A 21277-nucleotide genomic window follows, 5' to 3' on the forward strand; every position below is an offset into this window, starting at 1 on the left:
CTCGCGGTCCTTCCCTCCCTGCCCCTCCCTTGGCAACCACAAGTCTGTTCTCTGTGTCTGGGAGTGCGTTTCTGTTTCATAGCTGTGTTCCTTTGTGCCATATTTTAGATTGCGCATATAAGTGATATCCTACGGTATTTGTCTCTGTCTGACTTACTTCACCTTTGCTTCTCTAGGTCCATCCCTGTTGCTGCAAATGGCATGATTTCATTCTTTTTTATGGCTGACTAAGACTTGTACCCAGCCGATTTCAAGGATATGGGCCATCTTGGAGTTTTGGTAAGGTTTTACAGATATATGCTGGGGGAAAAATAAGTGAGATGTAAGTCTTCCTGAAAGATGACAGCACTGCGTGGGGGGAAAAAGTCATTTCATCTTTGTAACTCTAGCAGTCAGACCTAGAGCTGAGTTGTGTGACTGGGGGGACTCACAATATTAAGATACAGCTCCTGTCTAGAAATCTTCATTTTAGAGTGTGATGAACACTGAGATAGTTGTATTGAATGTCTCAATAGGAGCGGAGGGGCCTTAGGACAGAGAAGCGGCGCCCGATTTACTGTAATTAAGTGCTCGATCTGTGAAGGGAGCACCGTAATGGCAAACAGCAACCTCATTTTCAATTCATTTTTCTCTTTGCTTAAAATGTCCTAAATATTGGAAACAAAAGCTACCAATATTTAATTGGAATGTCCCCCTTTTGTCTACTCTGCTTTGTGTAACAAGAAAGCATACAACATACTTATTACATTTATTTATTTATGCTTAGAAAATAAAAGAGTGCTAGTTTAAGAGAGGCTGGATTTTCTCTCTCTGCTGTGCAGGAAAGAGTCAAATTGTTCTAAGCCTTCCAATGTTTGAAACACAGAAGCTTGTAAGGAAAATTAAAATCTGCCTCTGATTTCCTTGTGTTCTGAGTTTGCATAGTCAAAAAAAAAAAAAAAAAAAATCTCCTAAAAGAACTGCATACCACCTGGCACATATCCTGAGAGAAGCAAAGCAGGGTGGATGGTCGAGTGAAATATAAGCTCAGTGGAAAAATAACAATAAAGATCTTCATTAAATCACCCAGGACCTTATTCCATAATGATACGCACCAGGTGTTTCTGCTTCTATTTAATCAGCTCAGCATTAGCTCCCTTTTAGAAACGACACATACTGTTGGGGTGTATGCAGCTAAAACACATATCAACATGTACGATGCTTTTATTTTATTTTTTAAGTTAATTTTTATTGGACAATAGTTGCTCTACAATGTTGTGTTAGTGTCCACTATACAGCAAAGTGAATCAGCAATACCTATATCTCCTCTTTTTTTGGATTCCCCACCACATTTAGGTCACTGCAGTGCACTGAGGAGGGTTCCCTGAGGTATGTAGCGGTGGTGGTGGTGTAGTCGCTAAGTCATGTCCGACTCCTGCGACACCACGGACTGTAGCCTGCCTGGCTCCTCTGTCCATGGGATTCTCCAGGCAAGAATACCGGGGTGGGTTGCCATTTCCTTCTCCAGGGGATCTTCCCTACCCAGGAATCAAACCCTGGTCTCCAGCATTGCAGGCAGATTCTTTCCCAACTGAGCTACAAGGGAATAGTAGGTTCTCATTAGTTATCTACTGTAGGTGAAAGTGAAAGTGTTAGTTGCTCAGTTGTGTCCAACTCTTTGCGACCCCATGGACTGTACCTCACCAGGTTCCTCTGTCCGTGGAATTCTCTAGGACCCACTGGAGTGGGTAGCCACTCCCTTCTCCAGGGGATCTTCCCAATCCAGGGATCTAACCCCTGTCTCCCGCATTGCAGGCAGATTCTTTACCATCTGAGCCCCCCAGCGAAGCCCGTATACATAATATCAATAGTGTGTGTGTGTCAATGCCAGTCTCCCAATTCACCCCACTCCCAAGTACAATGCTTTTAACATGTGTGGTATATATTTCTCCCCCGTTCTTTCACTATCTGTGGACTGACCTCATGGATCACCCAAGTTGAAGGATGAAGTAGAAATAAAGCAGTTCTATGTTTAGAGACACCAAAACACAATAACTGTAGTTTTATGGAAACTAAGCTTAAGAAATGCAAGGCATTTTACTGGTTTCTTTCAGAAACCTCTCAGATATAGGAGAAATATGTGTGAGCTTTGGGCTTTCATTTACCCAAATATGAGGAATTTATGTGCTAGAGTCAACCGACGGATAGTGGATGGAAAAGATTAGTGCAGGTCCTATTTGGCAGACGTCTGGGTAGAAACCCATATGCTCTATGACATTGATTATAATTATTTTTCCATCATTCCAGGTTACATTCTTAGCAGAAATGTGAGCCAGCTCTTTCCCTAGGAAGGCTCCTGCTGTGAAACCATCTTTGGCAATGAATCTTTGACAAAAGATCAGGAACTTGACGTTTATTTTTCAGCCTGAGAAGAAAATGTGTGCAGTGCTGGAAGCAAATATAGGGATAGGAAAAGCTTCTCAACAGTTGCAGGGAGCTGCAGTGGAACAAGAAGAAATATTATATGTCATGCCAGTGGCTTTACTTTTGCAAAATAGCAACTGATGACTAGGTATGGAATCTGTCAGCTATGTATATAATGTTTAAGCTTTAATGTCTTTTTAAAGTAGAAGATGTGGAGGGCAATGTGTTTAACTGTTCTTTTGGATCAGGTGTGTCTTTATGATTTTATATTCAACTGAACATCAAGGAGATTGTTAGGACACTGGTTGTAACAGAAGTTTAGGATGCTATATTAAGAAATCCTACGGACAGAGGAGCCTGGTGAGAAATAGTCCATGGGGTCACAAAGAGTTGGACACAACTGAGCGTCTGAGCAAGTGTTAAGAAACAGGAAGAGCAATCATTTTCATTCTAATTGACTAAATTGGAGAGTTGTGTTTTGTTTTGTTTTGTTTTTCAGAAAAAGCATGTGCATTCCAATTTGTGAATTCATTCATCTGAGTTGGGGGTGGGGGTGAGTTCTTGGTGGAAAGGCTAAATAAAATACTCTGGATGTTCCTATGAGGTGAGACGTTTTTCATCCTCACGCTGTCCACCGATAGTAAGGAAATTTCTTCAAAATTAATGAAAAGCAACAGAGGCAGAAAGTGGCATGGCTGTCAGAAAATTACGAAGTTAAACATAAAAGGGTGCCAGCTTTCCTCTAAAGGATGGTTATTTCTATCTCATGGCTTACTGCACTGTAATGACTGGTTTCTCCATTAAAATCAAACGCAGAATATAATTAAGCAAATCCTTCAGGTTACATGTCTTTTAAAATTCCACTAGCTGAAAGACTCACCAGAGGAAGTAATAAGCACTTTAATAAATGCCCTGTACCATAAGTTTAGTTGGCTGTGACAAAGTCAGAATAGACCTCAATCATAGACAAGTTATAGGCACTGGACTGGTAAATTTTTTTTTCTGAGTTAAAATTTTCTAACCTTTTGGATGTAGTTTCTAATGGTATTCTTCTTCCTACCTTTGTGAAAACTTTAGCCCAAATAGATGTATACATGTTTATATACGAAAATGAGGTCAGATGAAAAGTTTTGATTTAAAAAGGAAACCACATGTTATTGAAAACTGAAATATATCACAGTAATGGACCTGTGAATGCTATGTCCCAACTCACTGCAGGAGGATAAATTACCCACCCTTGTAATAGAGTTTTTAGATATGGAAAATGTATCGTGTTCCTTGTGTTCTAACAGGTAGATTTACATTTGGTTACATAATCACAATTCAGTTTCCATCTCACTTTTGATGGTCATGATCATATCAATACAAAATCTCATTTCTAGAAACCATTACCATTATTTGTATGTGGGCCATGTGTATATATATATATATATATATATATATATATATACATATATGCATATATATATATATATATAGTCTCCATTAGAGAGTGAACAAGTTGGCTTAAAGCCCAACATTCAGAAAACTAAGAACATGGCATCCGGTCCCATCACTTCATGGCAAATAGATGGCGAAAGTGGAAACAGTGGCTGACTTTATTTTTCTGGGCTCCAAAATCACTGCAAAAGGTGATTGCAGCCATGAAATTGAAAGATGCTTACTCCTTGGAAGGAAAGTTATGACCAACCTAGATAGCATATTCAAAAGCAGAGACATTACCTTGCCAACAAAGGTCCATCTAGTCAAGGCTATGTTTTTTCCGGTGGTCATGTATGGATGTGAGAGTTGGACTGTGAAGAAAGCTGAGCGCTGAAGAATTGATGGTTTTGAACTGTGGTGTTGGAGAAGACTCTTGAGAGCCTGTTGGACTGCAAGGAGATCCAACCAGTCCATCTTAAAGGAGATCAGTCCTGGGTATTCCTTGGAAGGACTGATGCTGAAGCTGAACTCCAATACTTTAGGCCACCTCATGCGAAGCATTGACTCATTGGAAAAGACTGTGATGCTGGGAGGGATTTGGGGGCAGAAGGAGAAGGGGACGACTGAGGATGAGATGGCTGGATGGCATCACCGACTCGATGGACGTGAGTTTGAGTGAACTCCGGGAGCAGGTGATGGACAGGGAGGCCTGGTGTGCTGCGATTCATGGGGTCGCAAAGAGTCGGACATGACTGAGCGACTGAACTGAACTGAGCTTAATTTTTGTTGTCTTTCTTTCTTTTTAGCTGCACTGGCTCTTCATTGCTGGGTGCAGCTTTCTAGCTGCTGCGAGCGGGCTACTCTCTCGTTGGTGCGCAGGTCTCTCATTGCGGTGGTTTCGGTTGTTGCCGAGCCCGGCTCCAGGGCGTGCAGGCTTCAGTAGTTGCAGCTTATGGTCTAGAGCACAGGCTCAGTAGTTGTGGCACACGGGTTTCGTTGCTTTGAGGCCTGTGGGGTCTTCCCAGACTAGGGATCGAACTAGTGTCTGCTGCATTGGCAGGTGGACTCCTAACCACTGGGTCACTAGGGAAGCCCTGGGCTCTGCTTTTTTAAAAACCTTCTTGGCTTAGCATAGGTGAAGGTGTTAATGACAGTAACAGTCCTCTCTACTCCTAAGCAAATGAATGTATTCCCCCAGGATGGAGGAAAACTAAAGAGTTCCCATTCATAGTCTGCCTTAGCTCTTTGTTAGCCTAAGAGCTAACATTTACCAAATGTGCAAGGTTGTCCTGCTAAACATTTTACATGCATTCTCTCATTTAATTCTCATAAAACCCTTGAATATTTTATATATTTAAGCCCCCCCACCCAACAGTCCAATGAGAGAGATAATAAGAGCCCCATTTCATTGTGAGAAAACTGAAGCTTAGAGAATTTAAGTTATTTGCCCAAAATCACACAGGGAGGAAGTCATCTCTCACAACCATCTGTGTCAGTCTTCTAAGAAGCTAACAGTGCAAAGAGTTGATTTGGGGAAAATGCCTGTGAAATTAAAAAATGGGGAGGAAGCAGGATAAGATAAGCAAAGCCCTTTGGACCATGATTTGAACCTGAAGCTTGTCAAAGAAAAGCGGGGAGAAAACAGGATGGAACAAGGAGTGACTCAGAACATAATGCAGGTGTGACAAAGTTTTGACCCACTCAGTGGGAGGCTCCGGAGCAAAGATTGCCAATTAGAGGGGATTCAGGTTGGGTACCAAGAGTTCAAGCCCTAGTCAAACAACCGTGTTCAATTATTGTCTAAGGGGCTGTTCAGCAAGAGTGTGGCCTCAGCTTGAAAACCAAGGCTGCAGCTGGAAGCGGTCAAGTCAGTCATTCTCCCAGCAGCTGGATGGACGGAAGTTCTTTCTTGATGAGCGATCCAAGTGGTTCATGTTCCTGCCTGCCAGAGCCCACCCCCGTGGACCATGCAGACCCCCTTCTTTCACATCTGGGCAACGGCCCCTCCAGCGTCCTGGTTCACCTTTCTTCTTGTAGAGAAACTTAGAAGGGGATGTTAGTGGGATAAACTATAGTCCTCAGCCCTGCAGTTGGTCTTGGGGCCACAGCTGGTTCTCAGGCTCTCCCCTCTTCACCATCCATTCTAATTTTCCTTGCCACCTGCCATCATCTCCATTTGTCTCAGTGTCTTCTCTGGTGGTGGAACATAACCCTCATTTCTGAGGGGTCTGACCCGCTGGTAAATCATCCCTTTCTCAGGCTGAGGGTGCTCTACTGTGCATATACATTCTTAGTTGGGCAAAGGAGTACCATAAAGCACCCAAGTGGGTCACCTGAGCTCCATACATATTCTTCCTTGCCCCTATTTTGTTGCAACAAACAGGTCTTCTCCTCCTCCTACTGATCAGAGCCATTTTTTTATTTTTTTAAATTTTGACTGCACTGGGTCTTCATTGCTGCTCGTGGGCTTTCTCTAGTTTGGGCAAGCAGGCTAGTTTCTAGTTGTGGTGCTTGGGCTTCTCATTGTGCTGGCTTCTCTTGTGGTGCTACATAGGCTTAGCTGCCCCATGGCATCTGGAAACTTCCTGGACCAGGGATCAAACCCATGTCCTTCCTCTGCATTGGTAAGTGGATTCTTAACCACTGGACCACCAGCAAAGTCCCAGATGAAGCTCTTGTTGGTTCTCCATTCATGACTTTTTGTAAGGGTGACTGATCTCAGCCTCCTGCTTCTCCAGTCTTGCTTTCTTTTGATTATATACAGTAATATCCACTTTAGCTATCCATCTATTTTGCCCCATGAGATGTCATAATTTGGAGGGGGGCGGTGGTAGGGGTATCTGAGTGGGCTGGAGGAGCATTTTCATATCCTATTCACCAAGATCTCCACAGCTCTCTTTGGGTCAAGGCCCCTGGCCTGCCATTCCACTTTGCTGGTCATTATAGTAATTTTTGACCCCCTCAATCCTGGTGGTTAAGTGCTGCCCCAACCTCGTTTCTTGTCAGTAAGCCAAGCGTGTGACAGTCTTGCCTCCTGGCAGCCTTTGCCGCCCCTGACTATCTCACTGATGCTGGTGTCCCTCTCTCTAGCATAATCCTGAGAGCTTTGGCAAATGCAGTGTACTCTGGGCCTATGTGTAGAACATAATCCCTTGGTGGGTCTTTCGGGCTCACTTAAAATATCTATTCCAACGTGCCCGCCTCCCTCAGCTTCTGCATCCCTTCTTCTACCATCTGGCAGGGCAACGCAGACACTTTTACTTCACCGAGAGTAGACATGCCTTGAAGAGCCACCCCAGCAGAGAGTTTTCCCCTTCCCCTAGGGCCCTTGTGTGTGTGTTAGTCGCTCAGTCGTGTCCGACTCTTTGCAACCCCATGAACTGTAGTTCACCAGGCTCTTCTGTCTATGGAATTCTCCCGGCAAGAATATTGGAGTGGGTTGCCATTCATTCCCTTCTCCAGGGGGTCTTCATATCCCAGGGATCAAACCTGGGTCTCCCTTACTGCAAGCACATTCTTTACTGTCTGAGCCACCAGGAAAGCCCCCTTGTCAGGGGTATAAATCCCATATGGTGGGAGAGTAGGCATATAGGATTTCAAGAAATTTTTTTCTCTAGTGTATCCTGTCCCAGGAATACTCTGGCTCCTACTGGAACATGCTGACTTTTTCTCGCAGCTCCATTGCAGGGAGAGCTCCTTTTCCCTCCTCTCAGATCCAGCAGAATTATGCTGAACTGAACACAGCTGTGGACTTTGCAGCCAGGAGAGGAGGTGAGGCAGATGCTGAACAAGATCCTTCTTTTCTTGTGAGGCTGAGGCTTCTACGATATCTTTTTACCCCCAGGAGTGCTCGCTCTGTGTGGAGAGGGGAGCCCCTCTGTCATCTCTGAGTGTTCAGAGAGGTCGAGGCAGTCAGAATAGTCAGGGGGGAGGGCACCAGATCCTCTCATCCCACTAGTCAGGGTCCCAGGGGTCATATCCCAGGGTTCTGGCCGGGACATAACAGAGTCAGCTGAGCATTCACTCATGTTCGAGGCTCTTCAACTAGGGAACTCCCTGACAGTTCGTTGTTTAGGACTGAGGTTCAGTCCGTGGTCAGGGAACTAAGATCCTGCAAGTTGCATAGTGCAGCCAGAAAAAAAGAAAGAAAACCTCTTCATCTCAGGAAGAGGAAACAACACGTTCAAAGGCCCTGAGGAGGCATTTGCTTGCAGAGCAATGAGGCCAGTGCTGGGAGTGTGGTGAGCAAGGAGGTCGTCAGAAAAGCAGCTTTGTGGTTCTCCATCATGTGCGATGGGAATCTGTTGGAGGGTTTTAAGAAAAGGAATGACATGGGCCGACATAGGTCCAAAGAATTAATTTGGAGACTTCCCTGGTGGTCCAGTGGCTACAACTCTGCACTACCAAGGCAAGGGGCCCGGGTTCCATCCCTGGTCGGCAAACTACATCCCACGTGCTGCACAACTAACAGTGTCCATGCTCAGCAAAGATTGAAGATCCCACGTGCTGGGCTGCAACTAAGACCTGGTGCAGCCAAATAAATAAATAAAACTAAATAGTTTAATATATCATTATTAAAAAATAATTAATTTGGTTGTTAAACGGAGAGGGCAAAGGAAGAAGGAGGTAATCCTTTTAGGAGACTGCAGTAATCCAGATTAGATGCTGGTGACTGAGGGAGAGATAGTCCAGGGGAAATGGAGACTTGGACAGACATGGGGTGTATTTTGAACGTAAAGCAGACAGGATTTGCTCATGAATTAGACGTGGGGAGGGAAAAAGAGACAAGTCGAGGATGACTCTAATGTTTATACCTGAGCAACTGGAAGTTTGGAATAAGATTGCAGTTCATTTTTATTAAGTCTGAGATGCTTGAGTTATCTAAGGTTTGCCACCAAAGGTGTTCAGGATAGAGACCTAGGAGAGAGATAAACAAGTCGTCAGTGCATGGATGGTAATTAAAGCTGTGAAACTGAATGAAACCTGAGTATAAACAGAGAAGATTTATGAGGGCTGAGTCGTGGACACTCCCGTGTTCAGAGCTCAGGGACATGAGAAGCAACCAGTAATGAAAACTGAGGAGGAATGGCTATTGTGGCAGCTGCTTTTGTGCATAGGGAAAAAATGCTTTAAGAAAGATCAGTTGTGATCAGTTAAAGTGACCAGTTGTGTTAAAGGTACAAAACGTGCTGTTTGCACGTTTTGGAAATGAGGGCAGGAAATTTATGACTGGATTGAGCAATGTGGACCTGTTAGCACTTAACTGCTACTTACATACTATCAACTGACCTTTGTTTATTTTCCATCTCCTCCCATTTAGATGTAACCTCTGCAACATTTTGTTTTGTTCACGACTACATTCCTAGTTGCCTAATAGTGCCCAGTATATGGTAAGTGCTCAACAAATATTTCTCAATAAGTATTTCCTGAATGGAAATTTGTGAAAAACAAGAAAACTTGCATTTTATTTCTCTATTCCTCTTTGTACAAAAATAGCTTGCATTTAAATTTCAGTAGAGGAAGTAACGGTGTAGCATTAGATTTTGAATTATGTTGAAAATTTGGCAAAGAATTTGACCTCACTAAGCTTTTGTTTGCTTATTCATAAAAGGAGGCAGATGATAATATGTTTGAGAATGTACCCCAAACCATGTCCACTACGTAGTGAGGACTGTTAATGCTTTGTAAATCTGAAGGGGTCACATGGACCAGAACACAGTAACATGCAAAATTTATTTTAGATATATAACTTATTTGACATGGGAAGTTTCATTTATTTGAGGAACCCCCAAAACAGGAAATGTTGCTGGTAGGTTGCATTTCCAACAAAAAGCACTGGCATGTGTCTCAGGGTGGAATAGGGCTTCCCAGGTGGCTCAGTGAGTGAAGAATCTGCCTGCAATACAGGATACTCAGGAGGCATGGGTTCGATCCTTGGGTTGGGAAGATCCCCTGGAGGAGGGCATGGCAACCCCTTCTAATAATCTTGCCTGGGAAATCCCATGGACAGAGGAGCCTGGCAGGCTATGGTCCATAGGGTTGCAAAGAGCTGGACATGACTGAAGCACCTGAGCACACAGACACAGGATGGATTAAGGGTCATAATACACTAAGATTAGTCTTTTTTTTTTTTTTTAATATAGCTCCTTTTATCCCTTTACTTTCGAATTTATCATGTCCTTACATTTTAAATTTTCCACTCACCTTCAACTATTTACCTAGCACTTACATTATATTTGGGCTTCCTTGGTGGCTCAGACAGTAAAGAATCTGCCTTCAATGCGGGAGACACGTGTTCAATCCCTGGGTCGGGAAGATTCCCTGGAGGGAATGGCAACCCACTCCAGTATTCCTGCCTGGAGAATTCCATGGACAGAGGAGCCTGGCAGGCTACAGTCCATGGGATCGCAAAGAGTAGGACATACTGGTGGGCTCAGTAGTTGCAGCTCGTGGGCTTTAGAGCACAGGTTTCAGCAGCTGTGGGGCACAGGCTTAGTGGCCCTGCGGCATGTGGAATCCTCCCAGGCTAGGGAGCGAACCCGTGTCCCCTGCATTGCAATCTGCATTGCAAGGTGGATTGTTAACCACTGAATGGCTAGGGAAGCCCTGAGACGAGTCTTATTCTTATGGTTAACAGTAAAATGTAATAGCTTTGAGGCCTTTTTTTTGTCTTACTGTAGATTCTATAGTTAAGTACCGTTACATTGTAGACCCAAGATGGGTGGGTTTTGGTGAGGCCGCTCCCTCTTCACCTACTTTTCCCTAGATTGATCTGATCTGAATCTTACAGAAGGCATAGCATCGGCTAGAGCAGATGCCAAAGCTTGGAAAAACTGCAAATTCATGGTGATCCAAGCATTCACCTTAAAAGGTTAACTAGGAAGCTCTTAAAGGATCTTGTAGGTTTAAAGTAGGTAAAGATTATATTTTAAACAAGATTGGCCTTTAGCAGGGGAAAAAATGTGCTGAGTGAGGAGGTGGGATAACCAGTCACCGTGGAATTATTCTGGCTTATTGCTCAAGCGACCTGGGCTAGAAGCCAGCTATGGAGGGTTAATATTTGTTTTCCTTTGTTGTTCTGGATTGGGCAACAGCACAGACTCCTGCCATTTTGCGCTTCTTTCCATGTTAAATAAAGTCAACAGGTGATAACCTGAAGTACCTTTGGGCCCAGAATATTTGGCCGTCACCTTAGTAGATGCCCAGAATGGTATTGGTACTGATGTATTGATATTTGACATCTTGGGGTGGTGATGACCGAAGTTCTGGTGCTTTGAAAATCAGTGCTCATGGGCGGGTACTAGACTTCACAAGGTGCTGATAACTGAAACAATTTGGCTGCACCAGGTCTTCGGTATAGTGCTCGGGCTTAGTTGCCCCATGGCATGTGGGCTCTTGGTTTCCTGACCTGGCATCAAACCCACCTCCCCTGCGTTGGAAGATGGATTTTTTTTTTTTAACCACTGGACCACCAGGAAAGTCCCAGAGAATGCTATGTTTAATCCTAGAAACCATATTGTTATCAAGACTTTTGACTACTCTGAACTGAACTGAAGAATAAATGCTTTGTTTCAACAACTTAGAAGGCAGTGTCTGATGTGGTTTAAAAGAACAGATAACAACTCCTCTGTTAGTGTGAAATCAGTGCAGTAATTTCAGATCTAGTGTTGGTCAACAGCACATTTAAGTTACATAGCTTATTGATCACTTATAAGGTCACATATGTTTTAAAGAGGACATTTCAAGTCAGAAGTGCTAAATGATAGAAAAGCAAAAAAAAAAAAAAGATTGTCAAAAAGAATTTTAACTCACACTTGTTTTGCTGAGAACAATTTTCATTCACAATTCATTAGATGATTTTTATGTAACATATATAAAAACTCCAGAACAAAAAAGTATTATTTTGTATTTCATATCCATCAGTTCTCTCATTTTAGATGAGAAACATTTAAAAATAGTTTCCATTTCAATTTTTGTTTAGGTCTAATTCTTTAGGCTGGCTCAACATCCTGTGGTTACTGCATCAAAACAATGAAATACTTCAAAACAAACTTTCTTTTATAAAACAATTAGATTCCTAGAAAAAGAACTCATGCTATTTTCTTTCGTTGGGTCACTTCAAATATTCATTATTGAAAATTTTCCATTACTTTTAATGGTTACAAATCTATTACTTTAAAATAAAATTTTCTAGGAAAAAACCCCGCAATTGTTCTGTAAATACTATTTTTAAAAAGACCTTGAGTTGAAAACTTCTTTGGAAATCTGTGAGAACTGGAAAAAACATGTGGCATGAAAATGTCAGGCTTCAGAAAAGACTGGCTTTGGCGAAGAGATAGTGTGCTGAATGCAGACATATGCATTCTTTGTAAGAATGATTTATATTAGAATCTACTGTTATCTGTACAAATCGTAACTGAGTGGAGACTTGCACAGCCGTCCAATGAAGTTTTGTGAAACGGTTAATTCATTTTAAGAAAAGAAGTAAAATTACTAAACAGAAAAACAAATATTTAGGGGAAAAAAACGGTTAAGTCCATTAACGATTTGGATTCAAAAGAAGTGAAAAGCAAAGGAGAAAAGGAAGGATATGCCCATTTGAATGCAGAGTTCCAAAGAATAGCAAGGAGAGATAAAGGCTTCCTCAGCGATCAATGCAAAGAAATAGAGGAAAACGATAGAATAGGAAAGACTAGAGATCTCTTCAAGAAAATTAGAGATGCCAAGGGAACATTTCACGCAAAGATGGGCTCAATAAAGGACAGAAATGGTATGGACCTAACAGAAGCAGAAGATATTAAGAAGAGGTGGCAAGCACACAGAACTGTACAAAAAAGATCTTCACAATGGTGTGATCACTCACCTAAAGCCAGACATCCTGGAATGTGAAGTCAAGTGGGCCTTAGGAAGCATCACTACGAACAAAGCTAGTGGAGGTGATGGAATTCCAGTTGAGCTGTTTCAAATCCTGAAAGATGACGCTGTTGAAGTGCTGCACTCAATATGCCAGCAAATTTGGAAAACTCAGCAGTGGCCACAGGACTGGAAAAGGTCAGTTTTCATTCCAATCCCAGAGAAAGGCAATGCCAAAGAATGCTCAAACTACTGCACAGTTGCACTCATCTCACATGCTAGTAAAGTAATGCTCAAAATTCTCCAAGCCAGGCTTCAGCAATACGTGAATCGTGAACTTCCAGATGTTCAAGCTGGTTTTAGAAAAGGCAGAGGAACCAGAGATCAAATTGCCAGCATCTGCTGGATCATCGAAAAAGCAAGAGAGTTCCAGAAAAACATCTATTTCTGCTTTATTGACTATGCCAAAGCCTTTGACTGTGTGGATCACAAGAAACTGTGGAAAATTCTGAAAGAGATGGGAATACCAGACCACCTGACCTGCCTCTTGAGAAACCTATATGCAGCTAAGGAAGCAACAGTTAGAACTGGACATGGAACAACAGACTGGTTCCAAACTGGGAAAGGAGTACGTCAAGGCTGTATATTGTCACCCTGCTTATTTAACTTGTATGCAGAATATATCATGTGAAATGCTGGGCTGGAAGAAGCACAAGCTGGAATCAAGATTGCCGGGAGAAATATCTATAACCTCAGATATGCAGATGACACCACCCTTATGGCAGAAAGTGAGAAGAACTAAAAAGCCTCTTGATGAAAATGAAAGAGAAGAGTGAAAAAGTTGGCTTAAAGCTCAACATTCAGAAAACTAAGATCATGGCATCTGGTCCCATCACTTCATGGGAAATAGATGGGGAAACTGGACACAGTGGCTGACTTTATTTTTCTGGAAAATCTGCAAAATCACTGCAGATGGTGACTGCAGCCATGAAATTAAGAGATGCTTACTCCTTGGAAGGAAAGTTATGACCAACCTAGATAGCATATTCAAAAGCAGAGACATTACTTTGCCAACAAAGGTCCATCTAATCAAGGCTATGGTTTTTCCAGTGGTCATGTATGGATGTGAGAGTTGGACTGTGAAGAAAGCTGAGCACCGAAGAATTGATGCTTTTGAACTGTGGTGTTGGAGAAGACTCTTGAGAGTCCCTTGGACTGCAAGGAGACCCAACCAGTCTATCCTAAAGGAGATCAGTCCTGGGTGTTCATTGGAAGCACTGATGTTGAAGCTGAAACTCCAATATTTTGGCCACTTGATGTGAAGAGCTGACTCATTTGAAAAGACCCTCATGTTGGGAAAGATTAAAGGCAGGAGGAGAAGGGGATGACAGAGGATGAGATGGTTGGATGGCATCACCAGCTCAATGGACATGGGTTTGGGTAAACTCCTGGAGTTGGTGATGGACAGGGAGGCCTGGTGTGCTGTGGTTCATGGGGTTGCAAAGAGTCTGAACTGAACTGAACTAACTGAATTCATCCAAGGAAGTTGTTATTTGCACTTATGAAATTGGGCCAAAATATTGATAGTTTTCATTTTCTCTTGTTGGACAATCTTATTTAGAATCATGGATGAGTAAAGTAAAACAGAATCTTAGAGATTATCTGGGTCCAGGGTTCTCAACTCTCACTGTGCATCGGAATTAGCTGAGAAGGAATTCCCTGGTGGTCCAGTGGCCAGGACCGTGTGTTTCCATCGCGTTAGGACCGTGTGTTTCCATCGCGTTAGGACCGTGTGTTTCCATCGCGTTAGGACCGTGTGTTTCCATCGCGTTAGGACCGTGTGTTTCCATCGCGTTAGGACCGTGTGTTTCCATCGCGTTAGGACCGTGTGTTTCCATCGCGTTAGGACCGTGTGTTTCCATCGCGTTAGGACCGTGTGTTTCCATCGCCTGAGACCCTGATTCAGTCCCTGATCTGGGAACTAAGATCTCACAAGCCACAGAGCAGCCAAAAGAGAAAAAAATTGCCTAAGGAGTTTAAAAAAATACCCATAGTCCCACCCATCTAACTCAACCGGTCTGACATGGGGCACAGCATCAATATGAGTGCCTCTGTGTGTGTCTGTGTGTGTGTTAAATTGTACAAAAAAGGAAATTCACCATTTTAACAATTTTTAAGAGTACAGTTCAGCGTCATTAGGATATTCATATTGTTATGCAACTAACACCACCATCCACCACCAGAACTTTTTCATCTTTGCAGACAGAAATTCTGTACCCATTAATAAATAACTCCCGGTTCCCTCTTCCTCCCAGTTCCTGGTAATCACCATCCTACTTGCAGTCTTTATGAATTTGACTATGATAGGTATCTCACACAGGTGGAATCATGCAAGATTTGTCCTTTTGTATCTGGCTTAGTTCACTTAGCATCATGTCTTCAAGGTTCGTCCCCATAGTAGCAGGTACCAGAAGGCATTCCTTTGCAAGCTGGTACCATCAGTAGCTTTAAAAACTCCCCAGGTGATTCTAATGATGTGCCACCAGAGCTGAGACCCACTCAGTTTCATCCAACTCCTTTCTTCTTTGAGGCTTTCCCGGGTGGTGCAGTGGTAAAGAATCCACCTGCCAGTGCCAGAGACTCAAGAAACTCAAGAGATGAGGGTTCGATGCCTGGGTCAGGAAGATCCCCTGGAATTGGACATGGCAACCCACTCCAGTATTTTTGCCTGGAAAATTCCATGGACAGAGGAGCCTGTGGGCTGCAGTCCATGGGGTTGCAAAGAGTCAGACACAACTGAGCACACACATCCTTTCTTATGCAGATGAGAAAACTGAGGTTCAGAGAGAGGAAGTGACCTTCACTTATCATCCTCTCATTCAGCACCTACTTACCGCTCATTTACCATGTTCCGAGTAAGTTGGGACTCAGATCTTCCGATCTGAACTCTGAAGCTTCACAGGTTGCCCTATACGCCGCTTTCCTTGTGTTTGAAAAACTTCGAACTTCAATAGCAGTAAAATAGTACTTTAGACTCTGGGGCTATTTTGGGAACCAATTTTTAATATGTTTTTATTTAGAGTTCTATTTAGAATCATTTTACTTTCTCTAATTATAATCAAAGTTGAATATAGTAATCACGAATCAAGCCAAACTATTAATTTAGTTGAGAATAGCTGATTTACAGTAACTTTAAGTTTATCCTCTAAACCAAGAGCTACCTGGTAAAGAAAGAAATAAAAGGAAAGCCTTAAGATGCTATTTCTCTAAAAGATGGGTGGGAAAACTCCAGCCTTCAATTTGATTTCATCTGGCCATAGGAAAAATCCAAAGAATTTATGCCTAAGGCCATGAAATTATAACCTTACTTTAAAGTACATAATAGCAATGCCCTTAAAATGTATTTTTGTGTAATGAAAATAATTCATGAAAGTCCAAAAAAGATGACTTAAAATGCAGACAAAAGGAACGTTTCATATTTCTTTAAAGATAAAATGATGAGTTCATTTTACTTCTGTAAGTTTTTTATTGTGGTAAAATATGCATCACATAAAGGTTACCATTTTATCTGTTTTTAAGTGTTCAATTCAGCAGCAATAAGGGGCTTCCCTGATGGTCCAGTGGTTAAGCCTCTGTACTTAGTGCAGGGGGCACGGGTGTCGTCCTTGGCTGGGGAACTAAGATCCCACATGCTGCACACTGTGACCTAAAAAAAAAATTCATTCGCAAAAAGTACATTCACAGTGTTGTATAACCATCACCAGTATCTATTTTCAGAACTTTCCATCACCCTAAATAGAAACTCTATACCCATTATACAATAACTCCCCATTCTCCTCTCCTCCAGTCGCTTGTAACATCTTTTATATTTTCTGTCTCTATGAATTTGTCTATTCTAGGTATCTCTTATACATGGAACCATTTAATATTTTTCCTTTGTGTCTGTTTTCCACTTAACATAATGCCCTCAAAATTCACCCATCTTGTAGCTTGTCTCAGAATTTCATTCTTTTTTAAGGTCGAATAATATTCCGTTGCTTGTATATACATTTTGTTTATCCATTTACTTGTCAATAGACATTTGGCTTGTTTCTACTTTTTGGCTATTGTGAATAACGCTGCTGTGAATGTGGGTATACAAGTATCTGTTCGAGTCTCTGCTTTCAATTCTTTTGGGTTTGTACCTACAAGTGAAATTTCTGGATCATATGGTAATTCTATGTTTAAGTTTTTGAGGCACTGCCTTACTATTTTCCACAGTAACTGCAACATTTTACATTCCCACCAGCAATGCACCAGGGTTGAAGTTTCTCAAATCCTCTCCAACTTAAGTAAAATTTTAATCTTTGTTTACATAACCCTCGATATTAAAAAGTTTTCTAATCCCCTCGTCTTTAAATAATTATTCTGCATTTCTAGGTGGCATGGTTGTTTTTCAGTCTGATATAAATGTTCAAATTCTTATTATTCTATTCGACACATCTACCTTCTTTGATTATAAAAGCAAAATTTACTCATTGAAAACCTACAGTTCATATAATCCATGTTTCTCCAGGTTTCACCAAGCTTAGAGTACTGATGTGGTCACATTAACAATAGTACCTGAAATTTTACTGCCTCTTGCTCCCAGGCAGATCTTCCTTCCTCCTGTTCTGCCCTGCCTACGGTCGGTCCTGAAAGTCCTCAGGAAACCCCTGGATGAACTACGGGGGTCTCTGCGTGGGGTGGGGATCGGTGGTGGAAGTGTTATAGTCACTGATGTAATTCCTGGGGAAGCCACTGGAGGGCAGCAGCTCCCTCCCACTCTTTACCCGCGCTCTGGTGATGACACTGCCTCGAGGCCAATTACTTTTTTGAAGCCTCAGCTCTAAGATCCTGGCATCCGGTCCCATCACTTCATGGCAAATAGATGGGGAAACAGTAGAAACAGTGGCTGACTTTATTTTGGGGGGCTCCAAAATCACTGCAGATGGTGACTGCAGCCATGAAATTAAAAGACGTTTGCTCCTTGGCAGAAAAGCTATGACCAAACTAGACAGCATATTAAAAAGCAGAGACATCACTTTGCCGAACAAAGACCCATCTAGTCAAAGCTATGGTTTTTCCAGTAGTCATGTATGGATGTGAGAGTTGGACCCTAAAGAAAGCTGAGCACCAAAGAATTGAAGCTTTTGAACTGTGGTGTTGGAGAAGACACTCGAGAGTCCCTTGGACTGCAAGGGGATTCAATCAGTCCATCCTAAAGGAGATCAGTCCTGGGTGTTCATTGGAAGGACTGATGCTGAAGCTGAAACTCCATTACTTTGGTTACCTGATGTGAAGAGCTGACTCATTGGAAAAGACCCTGATGCTGGGAAAGATTGAAGGTGGGAGGAGAAAGGGACGACAGAGGATGACATAGTTGGATGGCATCAATGGCTCAATGGACATGAGTTTGAGTAAACTTCGGGAGGTGGTGATGGACAGGGAGGCCTGGCGTGCTGCAGTCCATGGGGTCGCAAAGAGTCGGACGCACTGAGTGACTGAACTGAGCTGAACTGAACTCTCAAAGTGCTGCATGGCAATTACTGTACAGAAACAGGGGTGTGTCTGTCATATAGTTTCTGATCACACTTTGTCCCTTTGGTTTCTAGAGCCCTATGAGGAAACTCAAGCACAAGTCTGAATCCAAAATTAACAATTGATGGAGAAAGTGAAAAAAAAAAAAGCTCTAACAACTGATAGCTGGACACTGATAGCTGGCCGTAGTGTTCCCTCATTGAAAATGAACAATTTTACAAGAGTTTACAGTTATCAGACAGTCATTCTGATGGTGGAACAAGGCATTAACTAGACCATGCCATAATTGTATCGAAACACAGCTAGAAATCAAGGCATCCAAGCACCACAGAAATGTCCAAACACCTCCCTTTTCTAGTTGCATGAGTGACTATACCTTCCTACGTAAAAATTAAAATCCCCAATCATTGAATTGCCCCTTCCTCAGGACAGACCTCAATCTAGAACAAGCCTTTGCCTCCCCGTCAGTCAAGCACCCCAAGTCCAGATGCTAATGAGACCCTCCTGACTCGTTCTTAGCCTTGACCCTCCCAGGTCCTGGAGTGCGCATCCTTCCTCTCTGCAGGATTATAAACCTAACTGTTATCTGACAACAGTTGTATTGTTGTAGCCACGCGTTCCGGGAAACAAACTCACTCAGAAGGACAATGCAGATAGTGGAGTGCAGTTTATGACACCGCCGGGCCCAAGGCAGAGTCTCCCCTTAGCCAAGGACCCCGACTAGCATTTGTGAAAATCTTTTATGCCCCATGTGCATGTGTCTGAGCCCACCACTCCAAATTCCTTGAGACTTACATAAACCAAGGAAAATACAATCCCAGTAACCCCATCATTCACGTGCTATGTGCTCAAACAGTCAAACAATTGGCCAATAATCAATAAACCCGAGGTTACACTCCGATAGATACAGAAAAATTTATGGCCTGTCTGGAGGAAAGGGTGATTAGTGTATGTTTTCTCTTAGGCGATGAGTAACCTAGATACAATTTTCAAGGTTCCCCTGTCTTGAGAGGGTCTTATCCTTCTGTTGTTGTTTTCATAGGCGCTAGACACAGAATTCAGAGTCCATTGGAAAGGTGGCCGAGCATGATCAGCATGAACAGGCCTAAGATGGGGTCCAGGCCCTATGAATTCCTTCTTCAGTATTTCTAGTGGCTTTTTTTTTTTTTTTTTTTTTTTTTTTTGCGTTGGGTCTTAGTTGCTGTTTGCAGGCTCTTCTCTAGTTGCACCACGGAGGCTTCTCCTTGCGGTGGCTTCTCTTGCTGCAGACACACGGGGTTCAGTAGTTGCAGCTGGTGGGCTCTAGAGGGCGCAATTAATAGTTGTGAAACGGGCTTGGTTGCAATGCGGCATGAGGGATCTTCCAGGACCGGATATTGAACCTGTGTACCTTGAATAGGCAGGCAGATTCTCAACCACTGAGCTACCGAGGGAGTCCGTCCAGTGGCCTTTGACTGACAAGCTTTACCTGGAGATGTTTACGAGATTTAGGCTGTTGTCACTACTCTGCTCCCTCACTGCCTCACCCCTCTTCCAAATTGATGCCTGCAGAATGACTGGAGTTTTAGGTGAAAAAAGTTTTGTGTATTTTCTGAAAACTTACAGTTCACATGGAATACTTATATAATTTAAAATAAAATTATACCTCTAAAATAATAGTACCTAAGAGTGTACAAAAAGACAATCATGATGGTGGGATCACTTACCTGGAGCCAGACATCCTGGAATGTGAAGTCAAGTGGGCCTTAGGAAGCATCACTACGAACAAAGCTAGTGGAGGTGATGGAATTCCAGTGGAGCTATTTCAAATCCTGAAGGATGCTGCTGTGAAAGTGCTGCACTCAGTATGCCAACAAATTTGGAAAACTCAGCAGTGGCCACAGGACTGGAAAAGGTCAGTTTTCATTCCAATCCCAAAGAAAGGCAATGCCAAAGAATGCTCAAACTACCACACAATTGCACTCATCTCACACGCTAGTAGAGTAATGCTCAAAATTCTCCAAGCCAGGCTTCAGCAATATGTGAACCATGAACCTCCAGATGTTCAAGCTGGTTTTAGAAAAGGCAGAGGAACCAGAGATCAAATTGCCAACATCGGCTGGATCGTTGAAAAAGCAAGAGAGTTCCAGAAAAACATCTATTTCTGCTTTATTGACTATGCCAAAGCCTTTGACTGTGTGGATCACAAGAAACTGTGGAAAATTCTGAGAGAGATGGGAATACCAGACCACCTGACCTGCCTCTTGGGAAACCTATATGCAGGTCAGGAAGCAACAGTTAGAACTGGACATGGAACAACAGACTGGTTCCAAACTGGGAAAGGAGTACTTCAAGGCTTTATATTGTCACCCTGCTTATTTAACTTCTATGCAGAGTACATCATGAGAAACGCTGGGCTGGAAAAAGCACAAGCTGGAATCAAGATTGCTGGGAGAAATATCAATAACCTCAGATATTCAGATGACACCACCCTTATGGCAGAAAGTGAAGAGGAGCTAAAAAGCCTCTTGATGAAAGTGAAAGAGGAGAGTGAAAAAGTTGGCTTAAAGCTCAACATTCAGAAAACGAAGATCATGGCATCTGGTGCCATCACTTCATGGGAAATAGATGGGGAAACAGTGGAAACAGTGTCAGACTTTATTTTGGGGGCTCCAAAATCACTGCAGATGGTGATTACAGCCATGAAATTAAAAGATGCTTACTCCTTGAAAGGAAAGTTCTGACCAACCTAGACAGCATATTCAAAAGGAGAGACATTACTTTGCCAACAAAGGTCCGTCTAGTCAAGGCTATGGTTTTTCCAGTAGTCATGTATGGATGTGAGAGTTGGACTGTGAAGAAAGCTGAGCGCCGATGCTTTTGAACTGTGGTGTTGGAGAAGACTCTTGAGAGTCCCTTGGACTGCAAGGAGATCTAACCAATCCATTCTGAAGGAGATCAGTCCTGGGTATTCGTTGGAAGGAATGATGCTAAAGCTGAAACTCCAGTACTTTGGCCACCTCATGCGAAGAGTTGACTCATTGGAAAAGACTCTGATGCT

At 42.7% G+C, this 21277-nt stretch overlaps 1 protein-coding gene across 1 annotated transcript in view; it reads left to right on the plus strand.

Annotated features, from left to right (window-relative positions):
- Positions 1-18562, plus strand: part of YPEL2 (yippee like 2) — a 179892-nt gene extending 161330 nt beyond the window's left edge. The window contains exon 7 of the transcript XR_008201023.1: positions 18552-18562. The gene's annotated coding sequence lies outside the window, so the exon portion shown is untranslated. The remainder of the gene's footprint in view (positions 1-18551) is intronic.
- Positions 18563-21277: the final 2715 nt, after the last annotated feature.

The sequence above is a fragment of the Budorcas taxicolor genome, chromosome 19 (assembly GCF_023091745.1).
Source record: "Budorcas taxicolor isolate Tak-1 chromosome 19, Takin1.1, whole genome shotgun sequence".
Lineage (NCBI taxonomy): Eukaryota > Metazoa > Chordata > Mammalia > Artiodactyla > Bovidae > Budorcas > Budorcas taxicolor.